Consider the following 15,339-nt stretch of genomic DNA (forward strand, 5'->3'; position numbering starts at 1 on the left):
AAAAAGAAATGGCAAAAAATGTTCGGACTACTGTGCAACTGTAATCATTTCATATGCTAGCAAGATTATGCTAAAGTCCTTCAGTTAGGCTTTGGCAGTTTGTGAACAGAGAACTTCCAGATGTGCAAGCTGCATTTAGAAAAAGCACCCCACTCCAGTACTCTTGCCTGGAAAATCCCATGGACGAAGGAGCCTGGTAGGCTGCAGTCCATGGGGTCGCTAGGAGTCAGACACGACTGAGCGACTTCACTTTCACTTTTCACTTTTATGCACTGGAGAAGGTAATGGCAACCCACTCCAATGTTCTTGCCTGGAGAATCCCAGGGACGGGGCGGCCTGGTGGGCGGCAGTCCATGGGGTCGCTAGGAGGCAGACACTACTGAGCGACTTCACTTTCACTTTTCACTTTAATGCATTGGAGAAGGTAATGGCAACCCACTCCAGTGTTCTTGCCTGGAGAATCCCAGGGACAGGGGAGCCTGGTGGGCTGCTGTCTATGGGGTCGCACAGAGTCAGACACGACTGAAGTGACTTAGCAGCAGCAGCAGCAGCAGAGGAATCAGAGATCCAATTGACAACATCTGTTGGATTATAGGATAAGTAAGGAAATTCCAAAAAAGAATTACATCTGCTTCATTGACTACTCTAAAGCCTTTGACTATGTGAATCAAATAAAACTGTGAAAATTCTTAAAGAGATGGGAATGCCAGACTGACTTACCTGTTTTCTAAAAAGACTGTATGCAGGAAAGGAAGCAAGAATTGTAACCAGACTAGGAACAAGAAAGTGGTTTAAGATTGGGAAAGGAGGATGTCAAGACTGTATGTTGTCACCCTGCTTCTTTAACTTATATGCAGAGTACATCATGTCAAATGCCATACTGAATGACTCACAAGTAGAGTTAAGATTGCTGGCAGAAATATCAGCAACTTCAGATATATAGATGATACCTCTTTTACAGCAGAAAGCAAATAGGAACTTAAAAGCCTCTTGATGAGGATGAAATAGGAGAGTGAAAAAGCTGGCTTAAAACTCATCATTCAAAAAACGAAATCCTGGAATCCGGTTCCATCACTTCATGGCAAATAGAAGGGGGAAAAATGGAACCTGTGACACATTTTATTTTCTTGGGCTCCAAAATCTCTGCAGCCAATAACTATAGCCACGAAATTGGAAGCCACGTGCTCCTTGGAAGAAAAGCTATGACCAACCTAGACATCGTATTAAAAAGCAGACACATCACTTTGCCAACAAAGGTCCCTATAGTAAAAACTATGATTTTTCCAGTAGTCATGTTAGAGTTGGATCATAAAGAAGGCTGAGTGCCAAAGAGTTGGTGTTTTCAAGCTGTGGTGCTGGAGAAGACTCTTGAGAGTTCCTTGGACAGCAAGGAGATCAAACCAGTCAATCCTGAAGGAAATCAACCCTGAATATTCACTGAAAGAACTGAAGCTGAAACTCCAGTACTTTGCCTACCTGACACAAAGATCTAGCTCATTTGAAAAGACCTTAATGCAGGGAAAGATTGAAGGCAAGAGATGGGAGTGACAGGGGATGACACAGTTGAATGGCATCATTGAGTCAATGAATATGAGTTTGAGCAAACTTCCGGAGATAGTGAAGGACAAGGAAGCATGGCATGCTGCAGTTCATGGGGTTGCAAAGAGTTGGACATGACTTATTTCCTGAATAACAATAACTCTTTTTTAAGATTATTTTTTATACACATCATTCCCAAGTCTTCACTTGAGTTCCCTGTGCTATACAGTCAGTTCAGTTCAGTTCAGTCGCTCTGTCGTGTCTGACTCTTTGTGACCCCATTAATCGCAGCACGCCAGGCCTCCCTGTCCATCACCAACTCCCACAGTTCACTCAGACTCACATCCATCGAGTCAGTGATGCCATCCAGCCATCTCATCTTCTGTCGTCCCCTTCTCCTCCTGCCCCAATCCCTCCCAGCATGAATCTTTTCCAATGAGTCAACTCTTCGCATGAGGTGACCAAAGTACTGGAGTTTCAGCTTTAGCATCATTGTTTCCAAAGAAATCCCAGGGCTGATCTTCAGAATGGACTGGTTGGATCTCCTTGCCGTCCAAGGGACTCTCAAGAGTCTTCTCCAACACCACAGTTCAAAAGCATCAATACTTCAGTGCTCAGCCTTCTTTACAATCCAACTCTCACATCCATACATGATCACAGGAAAAACCATAGCTTTGACTAGATGAACCTTTGTTGGCAAAGTAATGTCTCTGCTTTTCAATATGCTATCTAGGTTGGTCATACCTTTCCTTCCAAGGAATAAGCGTCTTTTAATTTCATGGCTACAGTCACCATTTGCAGTGATTTTGGAGCCCAGAAAAATAAAGTCTGACACTGTTTCCACCATTTTCCCATCTATTTGCCATGAAGTGATGGGACCAGATGCCATGATCTTAGTTTTCTGAATGTTGAGCTTTAAGCCAACTTTTTCACTCTCCACATTCACTTTCATCAAGAGGCTCTTTAGTTCTTCTTCACTTTCTGCCATAAGGGTGGTGTCATCTGCATATCTGAGGTTATTGATATTTCTCCCCGCAATCTTGATTCCAGCTTGTGTTTCTTCCAGTCCAGCATTTTTCATGATGTACTCTGCATATAGGTTAAAGAAACAAGGTGATAATATACAGCCTTGACGTACTCTTTTCCTATTTGGAACCAGTCTGTTGTTTCATGTCCAGTTCTAACTGTTGCTTCCTGACCTGCATACAGATTTCTCAAGAGGCATGGATACATATCCATTAACTGCTATCACTGGCAGAAGGATAAGGAGGGTTGTTTTAGGTGGAATATGAACAAGACTCTGTGGCAGAGGACTGTGTCGGAATTGGATGAGAGCTGAATCCCTGATGGAAAAGCTGTGTCTGACAGTATCCTGACTGTCAGGAGGGCACTTGATTACCCAGCATCATCTTTCCATTTCATGCAGTACATCACCTGTCCTGCTCTATACACTAACATGTTGCTATGAGTGGGAAGTAAGTCTCATGCCCCTTGATACTGTCTGTGGTTTTTAAAAGGCACTCTTAGAGCCCACAGCAACATAATGTTCTTTCTTTTTTCTTTTCTCTATTCAGAAACATGAGTTCCAAAAGCCTCTGGAATGAAGTCACCTGTTCCATGTGTGTGAAGTGTTTCATAGACCTGGTCACGCTGGGCTGTGGGCACAGGTTCTGCATGCTGTGTCTCTGTCTCTACTTGGAGGAAGGCCAACGGCCTCCTTGCTACCCTATGTGCAGGGAAACACCCCATCAACTGAACCTGAAAGCCAACACCAATTTGAGGAAACTGGTACTTCTTGCCAGACAGAAAGGACCTTGTGACTTACCACATCCTGAAGAACAGATATGTGAAATACACAGATATACCAAGAACTTCTTCTGTAGAGTCACCAAGGATGTGCGTTATTCACTCTGCTGTATGTCTGAGCAGCAGGGCGCTCCCAGGCATGGTTCCATTCAGTGGACGGCTGAGGAATACCAGGTAAGCAGGGGCTAAGAGGGAAGTTTGAATCTGGGGGACTTTCTGTCTGAGAGTGAATGCTAAAGAAAATGAAGATAGCCTCCTTAGTGGCTCAGACAGTAAAAGCATCTGCCTACAATGTGGGAGACCCAGGTTTGATCCCTGGGTCTGGAAGATCCCCCTGAGAAGGAAATGACAACCCATTCCAGTACTCTTGCCTGGAAAATCCCATGGACGGAGAAGTATGGTAGGCTACTGTCTGTGGGGTCACAAAGAGTCGGACATGACTCACTGACTTCACTTTCACTTCACTTTCATTCTTCACTCATGTTAAAAATAAAGCAGAGACTAAGTAGCATTGTGGCCCAGGTCCTAGGATAAACTATTTAAGAAAGGACATCCTCAATCTTAAGCAGTTAAGGTTTTACATTATAAATTCTTACAATTCAAGCTGATGGTGAGGATGAGGTTAATTGTGTTTGGATTTGTGCTAAGTCTGTGTGAGACCAAGGTGGGCAAACTTGCTAATTTCAGTGAGCCTTGTGCCCTGCACGTGCATAGTGATTACTGTGTGTGAGTGCAATAGTCTAATCTAAGAGAGTCTAATCAGAAACCCTGCCTTTTAGCTAGAAGAACAGAGTAGTAGGAGATGAGAACTAGCAGCAGGACAACTGAAATCTGAGATGGAATTTGCATGATAAAAATTGGCGAGGTGAAATAAAGTTCGAGAGCCAGTTTTCTCTATGGAGAAGCACCCTTTTCAACATTTTCTCTCTTCTCTAGTTATAAACATCCTACACAGTAGCCTTGTTTTTTAGCCACTCAGGCATGTCTGACTGTTTTGCAACTCTCTTGACTGAGCTTGCCAGGCATTTCTGTCTATGGTATTTCCCAGACAAGAGTATGAGAATGAGTGTGTCCTTCTCCAGGGGATCTTCTCTACCCAGGGCTCAAACCTGCATCCCCTGCATTGTCAGATGGATCCTTTACCACTGAGCCACCAGGGAAGCCCACACAGTAGATACTTGGGCTTCAAAGTGAAAGAAAATGGACACTGTCCCTTCTCCAGCGATCACCTGTTATTCTCTGCTATCCTTCTTACTCTAGGATCTGAAAAATTTCACTACCAACTTCTCTGATAATCAAACTGTTGGTTCTTTTGCAGCAAAAGCTTCTGAACATAATGAGGTCTGTGTGGGAAAAGATACAAGAAAATAAAATAAATCTGAACAGAGAAACCAACAAAATCAGAACATGGGATGTAAGCACGAAATTCTATTTCATTCAGCACAAACGTGGGACACATGATGTTTACTCTAAACCTATGTTTGAACTAAATATTCTAATGTTCATGTTTCAATATGGGTGGCCAACCAATTTCAAAAGGCTTTCCTGTAATCATGTGGAACGGAGTTAGGATTTCTTTCTAAAATCAAAATATCAAGCTGAAAGATCTTACTTCCTAGCTAACACCATAACATACCAACGGTTATAGAAAAATCACAGTCATAATTTGTCAATGAGATAAACCCAGGGCTTCTCACAGGGAAATTTTTTGAAACTTCAGGAAGACAGCTCTAACTATTTGGATAGAAAAGGACAAATTGAAGTTGGAAATGTATGCGGGTGCCAGGCAGGTAAACATGTGAGAGTTGAAGACTATAAACTAGAGGAATCATGTGAATATTGAGATTCTACAGAGTTCATGTAGGTTGACACATGTATTTCATTAGAGACGCAGAGCTGAGAGACATGGCTGGAAATGGAGGATAGATGAGATTCAAACGTGACCTAAATTCATGGCAGAGAAATTTGGATCTATCATTTGTTGATTCAAAAACGTGAATTGAGCACCCTACATAAAAGTGGTGAAATAGCAGTATATCTAGATTCTCGAGTAAGTAAACATTTAATGATGTGAAATATATAAACGAGCAATATTAAAAGACACTTCTCACCACCATAAAGAAAATTTAAATTGGGCTGTGTGAATGACAAGGAGATATAACAAAATTATCTCAATTATTCAAAGATGATATACTTAAGGTTATAGTTTACAATGTTTGTTCTTTGAAACATTGAGTTGCAGATATGTCATGATAACTGTTCTAAGCCAGTGTAGAAATAGATGAAAGGGACAGATTTCCTTGTACTTACAGATCAAATGGAGTAATGGAGAGAGTCAATTGACAATTCTATACATAACATTTGTGGCACGATCCATTGTGGTACTTTTGAGAATAACAGCAATAAAGCTAAGTAATAAAATTTTGTAATTTTATTTAAAAAATTAATTTTGACAAAATTGAATTTTACATATGATCAGAAAAGATTTACTAAGCAAGATCACGTTTAGGCAGAGATTTGCTTGAGGGTAGAAGTCAGGGCAGGGGGCTTTCTGTGGAAGGAGGTTTTTTAGGGAGAGAGAACTAAATCAAACTAAACTTACACTTTTCCCACAGCACACCTGCCATTGTTTACTCTATCGTGTCAACCTTGATATAAAGGGAAATGAGAGAGCTTAGAGACATTGGAAGCCAGATCTGAAAGTTGAGAATTTCTTAAAGGAAAGTTTAGGAAATAATTACCCACAGATAATGAGAAATGATAGAATTCAAGAGACATTCTTGATGGTAGAGAAATGTCAAAAAACAGGAAGCACTTGATGTGTAATGTTAAGAGGATAAAATTTAAAACCTGAGACCTAGTTTCTGCTCTGAAGGTGGGGCATCATTGAGGATAGAAACAAGGAGGAAGTGTGATTTTGTGTTAAGAAAATATTAGAGTTTGAGACTGTGAAACTGAGTTTCTGGCAGGTATTCTAACACAAATAGGTAGTATGCAACTGGGTGAACGAGGATGGACCTTTTGTGAAAGACTTGGTCTGGACAGGAACATTTCACAGTTTTCTGCATATTCTAGGCATAAGATGGAGATCACAGTAGTGTTTTAAGGATGAAAAGAAAAACATTTTTACATCAGGAGATAACTGGAGGAATCTCTGTATTAACGGGTGGTCAATCAGGGAAAGAAGAACTGGTTAAAGTAGACTGATAGAGGGAAACAGAGAAGGGGGTTTGTTTGAAGCTCAAGGTGTATAGGTTTAATAAAGGAAGGATTGGGGTAACAGGAAGAAGTTCTTAGAAACACGCAGAGTAAAAACTATGGGGACTCAGCAAAGGAGGTTCCTGATAAGAGGAATGTGGTTACATTAATAAAGATTGAGTTCCACAGATGAGTACTGTGAACATACACTCATGATCAAAAAATCTGCCCACTGAAAGTAAAGGCAATACAAGAGAGAATCCAGTGAAGACTTTGGTCAATGGTATATGTCTTGTTTTTCTTAAGTATGAATCATTTTTAAAGTTTAAAGGAAAGAAGGAAAATAGACAGTGGAAAAAAAAAAAAGGAGATGATGGGAATTAAGACTAGAAGGTAGTTGTCTGTTGACCGGTGTCTCTTAGGATAGGGTGGAAGCCAGTTAAGGTGTGGAGTGTTCAGCATCAGACAGGGAAGTCAAGCTACACTCATGTGCATGAGGTTCTGCTTTGCATGCAGTTTGTGGACCCGAAAGTCCACAAACATACAAAGATGTTATCTAGTTCTCTGAATATTTGCTATTATTTCTTTATAGCAAAGAGTCAGTCTACAGGCAAATATGTGAGGGTAAGATAGACTCAGTAGTTTTAGTCATTAGTGTACCCCATATACTATATAAAACAATTATTAAATCACAAATTCACATTTTTAAGAAGTGTGGATATTTGTGGCAGTGTTTAGAGTCAAAATGTTGATTTCAGGTTCAATGAAATAAAAAGCAACTGTGTGTTAAGTAGTTTCAGTCGTGTTCGACTTTGTGCCATCCTATGGACTGTGTGGCCTGCCAGGCTCCTCTGTCCATTGGGATTCTCTAGGCAAGAATACTGGAGTGAGTTGCCATGCCCTCCTCCAGGGGACCATCCCCACCCAGGGATTGAACCTGTGTCTCTCACATCTCCTGTATGGCAGGCAGCTTCTTTACCACTAGAGCCACCTGGAAATGCTCCCTTCACCCCTAAAAAAAGGATTCCTAGATATTTTTTTTTAATGAACATACCAAAATTTCTAAATGTTGGAAGATAAATAGTGGGTAACAGTCATGGATGTGACCTGATTAATTCATTGTCACCCCAGAGCTATGTGAGTATGTGGAAGAAGATGAAACACACTGAATATTGGAAGGTGTTTCACTTAGTCTACCATGAAGAGAAGCATCATTTAGAGAAAACAGAAGAGGAAAGTGAGGAGATTTTTCAACAACTCAAAGAAAGTCAATACAATATGGACCTGAAGCAGAAACTTTGAGGGCAGATATATGAGGAGCTCAAGGAATTGTGCCATAAGCCAGACATGGAGCTGATCCAGGTAAGGACAGAGAACTGGAGAGTCATGGTGTTCCCTGGATAATACCCACCTCTTCTTTGCCTTCCATCTAGTGTCTGAAATCATGTTTTCTGTTGCTGTGATAAGAGTTTTATCAGTCCAAGTAATGCTAATGACCAAGAGCCTTTTTGGCCAAACACAAGAACTGCAAAGCTTCATGGAGAAGTAGGCAAGAAATCGAGAATAGTTCTTCTTAAATTCTCCTAATATACATTTGATTACTGAACAACTGCCTCAGAGAAGGTGTTAAAAGATGTATGGATTGGTACCTGGACCTGCAATAATGAGAAATTTGGAAATCCCTATAACTCGTTTCCCCTCCTGTTTCTGTGTGCTGCTGCTGCTAAGCTGTTGCTAAGTCACTTCAGTCATGTCCGACTCTGTGTGACCCCATAGACAGCAGCCCACCAGGCTCCCCCGTCCCTAGGATTCTCTAGGCAAGAGCGCTGGAGTGGGTTGCCATTTCCTTCTCCAATGCACAAAAGTGAAAAGTGAAAGTGAAGTTGCTCAGTCGGGTCCGACTCTGTGTGACCCCATGGACTGCAGCCCACCAGGCTCCTCTGTCCATGGGATTTTCCAGGCAAGAGTACCGGAGTGGGGTGCCATTGCCTTCTCCGCTGTTTCTGTGTACATGATACAATTTGCTGAAATTTGGGCTAACGCATCCTTGGAAATGAGCAACTAAATCTTCACTGTGAATCTTGTGAAGTGTATTAACACGTTATTTTTGTTGTTTCTCTCTGTACAGCATTATGAAAACATGTCCAAAAGATAAATTGCCCTCATTTTCAAGTTTTGGTAATTGTGACTGTGATCAGTCAGTTGATGCTAAAATGGGAGCATGAGTTATCAGGACACTAAAACCTCTTTCTGGGTGTATTTAGATTCCCCTTTCTCCAAAGGTAGAGTTTTGTGTGTTGCTTTACCCAGGGTGGAGCTGGGCAGGGGAATTACTTGCAGGATTTTGTGCAAAGATCTCATGACAACAACTACCATTGCTGATTTTAATTTTTAGAAAAAGAAAAACAGCGAGGGAATGTACCCAAAGTCATGACAGAATAATGTGGAAGAAGTAAGGATTGTATAGAAACCTAATGTGGAATCAGGGAGAGAATGGGCCAACAGAGGATCATCTGGGTGCAGGGTTTCCATGTTTAGCACATGGGGAGTTGAAAACGAAAGACTCTATGATGCGGTTAGGAAAACTGGGTCCCAAGAATTGGGATTGCTACCCAGGCTAATCTCCTCAACCACTAGCTGTGGTTGTACAGACACTGAGCATTTCTGTGATGACTAGAGTGTATTAAAAGTCAGAGTGCCCCTCTTGAACGTCCTTCATTTCAAGTCATTTTGTGTCGCCCTGAGATTGGCTGCGAGGAATCAGATATGGTCATGACTGATTTGAATTGCATGCTAGGATTTCAGTGTTAGCAAATGGGATAGAATTTTATTTGATTTTCATAAAATAAATTGGTCACATTCTCTAAATTGGGGAATTACTTTTATGGCCCTGGAATCTAATTATGAAGATTTAACGGAAATCCACAGAAGTGTGTAGACATAATTATTGTGATGAAAATATGAGCTCCAAAAGAGTAATGAAGTGTCCTTTCTTGCAGGGGTGAGTCAGTGCAGCTGCACATGTCCCGGCCTGTAGTCCCACAGCTCACTGCGTGGCCCATCCCTGGACTCATAGACTGGCTCAACCAATTCCAAGGAACAGGCAGCCTTCTGTTGCGGGTGGTATACACTGGCCTCTGTTACTGTCCTATGGGTTACCTTTCCCCATTGTCCAATCTGTGGACTATGCTGGAAATTTTAATATCCACACTTACCCTTATAGGAGAATATTGTATATGGAATAAAACTAAATGGCATCTGGAAAAAAGACATTTATAATGAGTGGTAGTAAGCTATCTTCCCTGGTGGTTCAGACAGAAAGCGTCTGCCTGCAAGGAAGAAAATATAGGTTTGATCCCTGGGTTGTGAAGATGCCCTGGAGGAGGACATGGCAACCCACTCCAGTGTTCTTGCCTTGAGAATCCCCATGGACAGAGGAGCTGACATGCTACAGCCCATGGGGTAGCAAAAAGTAAGACGTGATTGAGCGACTAAGCACGACACGGTAAGCCATCTGGGGGGTAAACAACAGGAAAAGACAATTGACACTTGCGGCAGACTGAGGTATAGTGTTGACTTTTCACATGAAGCATGTACTCTGCAAGTACATTCAGTACATCCCAAGTTTTAGGTAAGGGAGGTTATCAATGGTTGTGTGACGCTTAGAGAGTTTTAAGCTGGTTTATAAAACTCTTTGTAGGTTAATTACTTTACAATATTGTATTGGTTTTCCCATACATCAACATGAATCCGCCACGGGTATACACGTGTTCCCCATCCTGAACCCCTCTCCCACCTCCCTCCCTGTACCACCCCTCTGGGTAAACTCCAATTAAAATAAATAAATTTATATTAAAACAAATAAACTCTTTGTAATAAATACAAAGCATACTTCACTCACCTCATACAAAAATCCTCTCTATGGTCAAGTTTATTATAAACATAAAAGGAATGCTCAAAATTCCCCAAGCCACGCTTCAGCAATATGTGAACCGTGAACTTCCTGATGTTCAAGCTGGTTTTAGACAAGGCAGAGGAATCAGAGATCAAATTGCCAACATCAGCTGGATCATGGAAAAAGCAAGAGAGTTCCAGAAAAACATCTATTTCTGCTTTATTGACTATGCCAACGCCTTTGACTGTGTGGATCACAATAAACTGTGGAAAATTCTGAAACAGATGGGAATACCAGACCACCTGACGTGCCTCTTGAGAAATTTGTATGCAGGTCAGGAAGCAACACTTAGGACTGGACATGGAACAACAGACTAGTTCCAAATAGGGAAAGGAGTATGTAAAGGCTGTATATTGTCACCCTGCTTATTTAACTTATATGCAGAGTCCATCATGAGAAATGCTGGACTGGAAGAAACACAAACTGAAATCAAGACTGCCGGGAGAAGTGTCAATAACCTCAGATACACAGATGACACCACCCTTATGACAGAAAGTGAAGAGGAACTCAAAAGCCTCTTGATGAAAGTGAAAGTGGAGAGTGAAAAAGTTGGCTTAAAGCTCAACATTCAGAAAACGAAGATCATGGCATCCGGTCCCATCACTTCATGGGAAATAGATGGGGAAACAGTGGAAACACTGTCAGACTTTATTTTGGGGGGCTCCAAAATCACTTCAGATGGTGACTGTAGCCATGAAATTAAAAGACGCTTACTCCTTGGAAGGAAAGTTATGACCAACCTAGATAGCATATTCAAAAGCAGAGACGTTACTTTGCCAACAAAGATTCGTCTCGTCAAGGCTATGGTTTTTCCTGTGGTCATGTATGGATGTGAGAGTTGGACTGTGAAGAAGGCTGAGCACCAAAGAATTGATGCTTTTGAACTGTGCTGTTGGAGAAGACCCTTGCAAGTCTCTTGGACTTCGAGGAGATCCAACCAGTCCATTCTGAAGGAGATCAGCCCTGGGATCTCTTTGGAAGGAATGATGCTAAAGCTGAAACTCCAGTACTTTTGCCTCCTCATGCGAAGAGTTGACCCATTGGAAAAGACTGATGGTGGGAGGGATTGGGGGCAGGAGGAGAAGGGGACGACAGAAGATGAGATGGCTGGATGGCATCACTGACTCGATGGATGTGAGTCTGGTGAACTCCGGGAGTTGGTGATGGACAGGGAAGCCTGGTATGCTGTGATTCATGGGGTCGCAAAGAGTTGGACACGACTGAGCGACTGATGTGATCTGATACACAACACTGGCAAAGTAAGCTGACCACTTCTTTTGTCAAAAGAGTTTTCCCTTTTCTTTTTAAGGTGTGCTGACAGAAAATTCTCAGAAAGAAACCACTTCAAAAAATACAAGGTTTTGTTTCATTTTAATTTTTGATGCTGTAGTGGAAATTTATTGTTGTCAGGAAAAGTGATCAGAGTTTTGTTACTATTATTTTTATTAGTGTGTATTTTCCATGGAGATAGCAAGCGACTTTTGTTTCTGACAGTGAAGTTTTAATTAATTGCCAATTTCAAGTGTTCCATGGAAAATAATGACCAAAACATAGCAATAGGTCTCACAGACAGAAATTATGACTTCTCCCATTTGGTCTGGCTCAATTCGTCTTCTCATGAAGACAGACCTATAGATCTTGGATTGCAAAAGATTTCTCAAGTTCTCTTGCTGTTCTTCCTCCAATTTCTAGTTATATGTTAGGAAACTCAGACACTCTACAGAGCTCATGTCCATCAGGAATTTATAACACTAGTTGCTAATGTAACTTTTCCTTCTTCCTTCAGTGTACATTGGGTTGGATAATGAAAGAGTCACTCGTCATGTCCCTGTGTTTGAAGATCTGAGACGTGTTCAGGCTGGTCCTGATGGTCCTGGGGTTGACTACACTCCACCAAATCTAAATATTTTCTTGCCTAGGGAGCTGAGTCATTCACTTCCGGTCAGCACTACTGGGAGATGGATATGGCGGGCTGTTGCAACTGGGCCATTTGATTTTGAAATCATTCTTGGGCAAGAGACAGTGACATGGTCCTTGACTCAGAGGGAATTTTTCTACTTCTCTGTATCAGAGAGAACAGTCAGTGCAGTTTCTTTACCGCCTCCCCACTGTCACCTCAATATGTTAGAAAGACTCTAGGCTGTGTGGGGGTGTTCCTGGATTATGATGGTGGTGTTTTGAGCTCTGTGAATGTGGCCAGAAGTGCCCTCATTTGTAGTTTCCTCTCCTTCTCCTTCTCTTTCCCTCTCAAACCTTTTCTGTGCTCTGGATACCCATGATCAAGGGCACTTTAGAAATTTGAAAACAGGTATCAGAAATGTCAATAAGTGGCATCACTAATTTGTGTCTGTATGATTTTCTATAATTTCACCTTCCTTTATGAAATGTATTGATTTATTTTTAAAGGGTTGATATGTTAACTATAAATTTGTATAAATATTTAAATAAAAATGATATATCTTGGATACTGTACGCTCATTATTCTACGTCTTCTCTGGTCCTTTAATTTCTAAGGTAACTGGATGTCAAAAAACACCTTGCTCTGTTTACCCAGCTTAGTGGGATAAGGCAGAATTGGAGTTCTCTTTTCCCTGCTCATATTACTTCATCAAGTCTCAGTTTTAAAATTTCTTTTTCATGATGTTATTTGTAAACCTTCTGAACTAGATGACAGCATCTTGTTGGGCTGACTCAGAGCATCTTACATATTTCTTTGTAAAATTCATGACCTAATATTGGTAATCCCACCTAGTTTCCCCTCTGTTAGAAGGTTTGTGTCTGCAACATGTACAGATAAATCCCAAATAAATAACATGAACCTACCTGCTTGAAATAAATCTGCTTTAATAAGTTAATAGGTGTACAAACTCATAACAAAAAGATGTTTCACCAATGTTAAAAGGCTTATTATATGTTTAGTTAAGTCTCTCAGTCATGTCTGACTCTTTGTGACCCCATCAACCGCAGCATGACAGGCCTCCCTGTCCATCACCAACTCCCAGAGTTTCCTCAATATCACGTCTATTGAGTGGGTGATGACATCCAACCATCTAATCCTCTGTCATCCCCTTCTCCTCCTGCCCTCAATCTTTGCCAGCACCAGGGTCTTTTCAAATGAGTTAGCTCTTCGCATCAGGTGGCCAAAGTACTGGAGTTTCAGCTTCAGCATCAGTCTTTCCAATGAACACCCAGGACTGATCTCCTTTAGGATGGACTGGTTGGATCTCCTTGCAGGCCAAGGAACTCTCAAGAGCCCTCTCCAACAGCACAGTTCAAAAGCATCAATTCTTTGGCTCTCAGCCTTCTTCACAGTCCAACTCTCACATCCATACATGACCACAGGAAAAACCATAGCCTTGGCTAGATGGTCCTTTGTTGACAAAGTAGTATCTCTGCTTTTTAGTATGCTGTCTAGGTTCATCATAACTTTTCTTCCAAGGAGTGTCTTTTAATTTCATGGCTGCAGTCATAATCTGCAGTGGTTTTGGAGCCCAGAAAAATAAAGTCAGCCACTGTTTCCAATGTTTCCCCAGCTATTTGCCCTGAAGTGATGGGACCAAATGCCATGATCTTCGTTTTCTGAATGTTGAGCTTTAAGCCAACTTTTTCACTCTCTTCTTTCACTTTCATCAAGAGCTTTTTAGTTCCTCTTCACTTTCTGCCATAAGGGTGGTGTCATCTGCATATCTGAGGTTATTGATATTTCTCCTGGCAATCTTGATTCCAGCTTGTTCTTCCTCCAGCCCAGAGTTTCTCATGAGGTACTCTGCATAGAAGTTAAATAAGCAGGGTGACAACATACAGCCTTGACGTACTCCTTTTCCTATTTGGAACTAGTCTGTTGTTCCATGTCCAGTTCTAACTGTTGCTTCCTGACCTGCATGAAGGTTTCTCAAGAGGCAGGTCAGGTGGTCTGGTATTCCCATCTCTTTCAGAATTTTCCACAGTTTATTGTGATCCACACAGTCAAAGGCTTTGGCATAGTCAATAAAGCAGAAATAGATGTTTTTCTGGAACTCTCTTGCTTTTTCCATGATCGAGTGGTGCTGGGGACCAGCCCCAGCTGATCCAGGGTATTCGAAGGAGAGACGGCCTAGGCGACTATTTATATGCTAATTAAAGATATAAAGAATAATAGAATGAGGATAGCTCAGTAGGAAAATTCAGTGGAGAAAAGAAGCTGAGTAGCTTGGTTTGTGCGGGAGACCAATAAAACTTCAAGACAAGAAGTTTGCACCACTTACGTAGGCCACAGGCACCCTCTCGAATAGCGGAAGGTGCCTCACCCTAGACACCTTCTCGAGTGGGTCTTAGAAGCCCAGGCATAATTAGTAAGCGTGGTGGGTTCCGCGCTCCAGATGGAGACTGAGCTGGAAGTTAAAGGGAAGAATGACATGGGGAGACCAAGCGCTGGTGAGCAAGGCCCGTAGCTTTATTTTCAACAGGGGATTTTATACCCTAAGTTACACATAGAGGATAATAGGGGATGCAAAGTCAGCAGTTTTTGACCCTTATCAAAAACCAGGGATTCTTTCCTGCAAATTTATCGTATACAAATGGTTTAGGTGATTTACATCATCTTCTGGCCAGAAGGCCTACTAACATTTTATGACTCTTGACAAGGACTTATCAACAAAGACTTATTTTCTCTAAGAGTAATTATTTTAAGGTTTGGCACCATCTTCCAAAGATAAAATTGCATTCCTATAGGGCGGATGTGTAATGGGTTTACAACAAAGGAAAGAATTTATTACCTTAAGGGTCTAAAGTTACTAACACCAAGGCCACTACTTATTTTTTCTATATACCAACTATTAATTAATACATATTCAAGGATACAA

The 15,339-nt window shown here is 41.4% G+C and overlaps 1 long non-coding RNA gene across 1 annotated transcript; it reads left to right on the forward strand.

Annotated features, from left to right (window-relative positions):
• The first annotated feature begins 3,011 nt into the window (after nucleotides 1-3,011).
• On the forward strand, nucleotides 3,012-8,147 carry LOC147342594 (uncharacterized). Its single transcript, XR_015157925.1, has 3 exons — nucleotides 3,012-3,519; nucleotides 4,664-4,759; nucleotides 7,675-8,147. It is a non-coding gene; the product is annotated as an uncharacterized LOC147342594 (long non-coding RNA).
• The last annotated feature ends 7,192 nt before the right edge of the window (nucleotides 8,148-15,339 follow it).

This window comes from Bos grunniens, chromosome 29 (assembly GCF_055505025.1).
Source record: "Bos grunniens cultivar Pamir isolate PY7600 chromosome 29, Bosgru_T2T1.0, whole genome shotgun sequence".
Classification (NCBI taxonomy): Eukaryota; Metazoa; Chordata; class Mammalia; order Artiodactyla; family Bovidae; genus Bos; species Bos grunniens.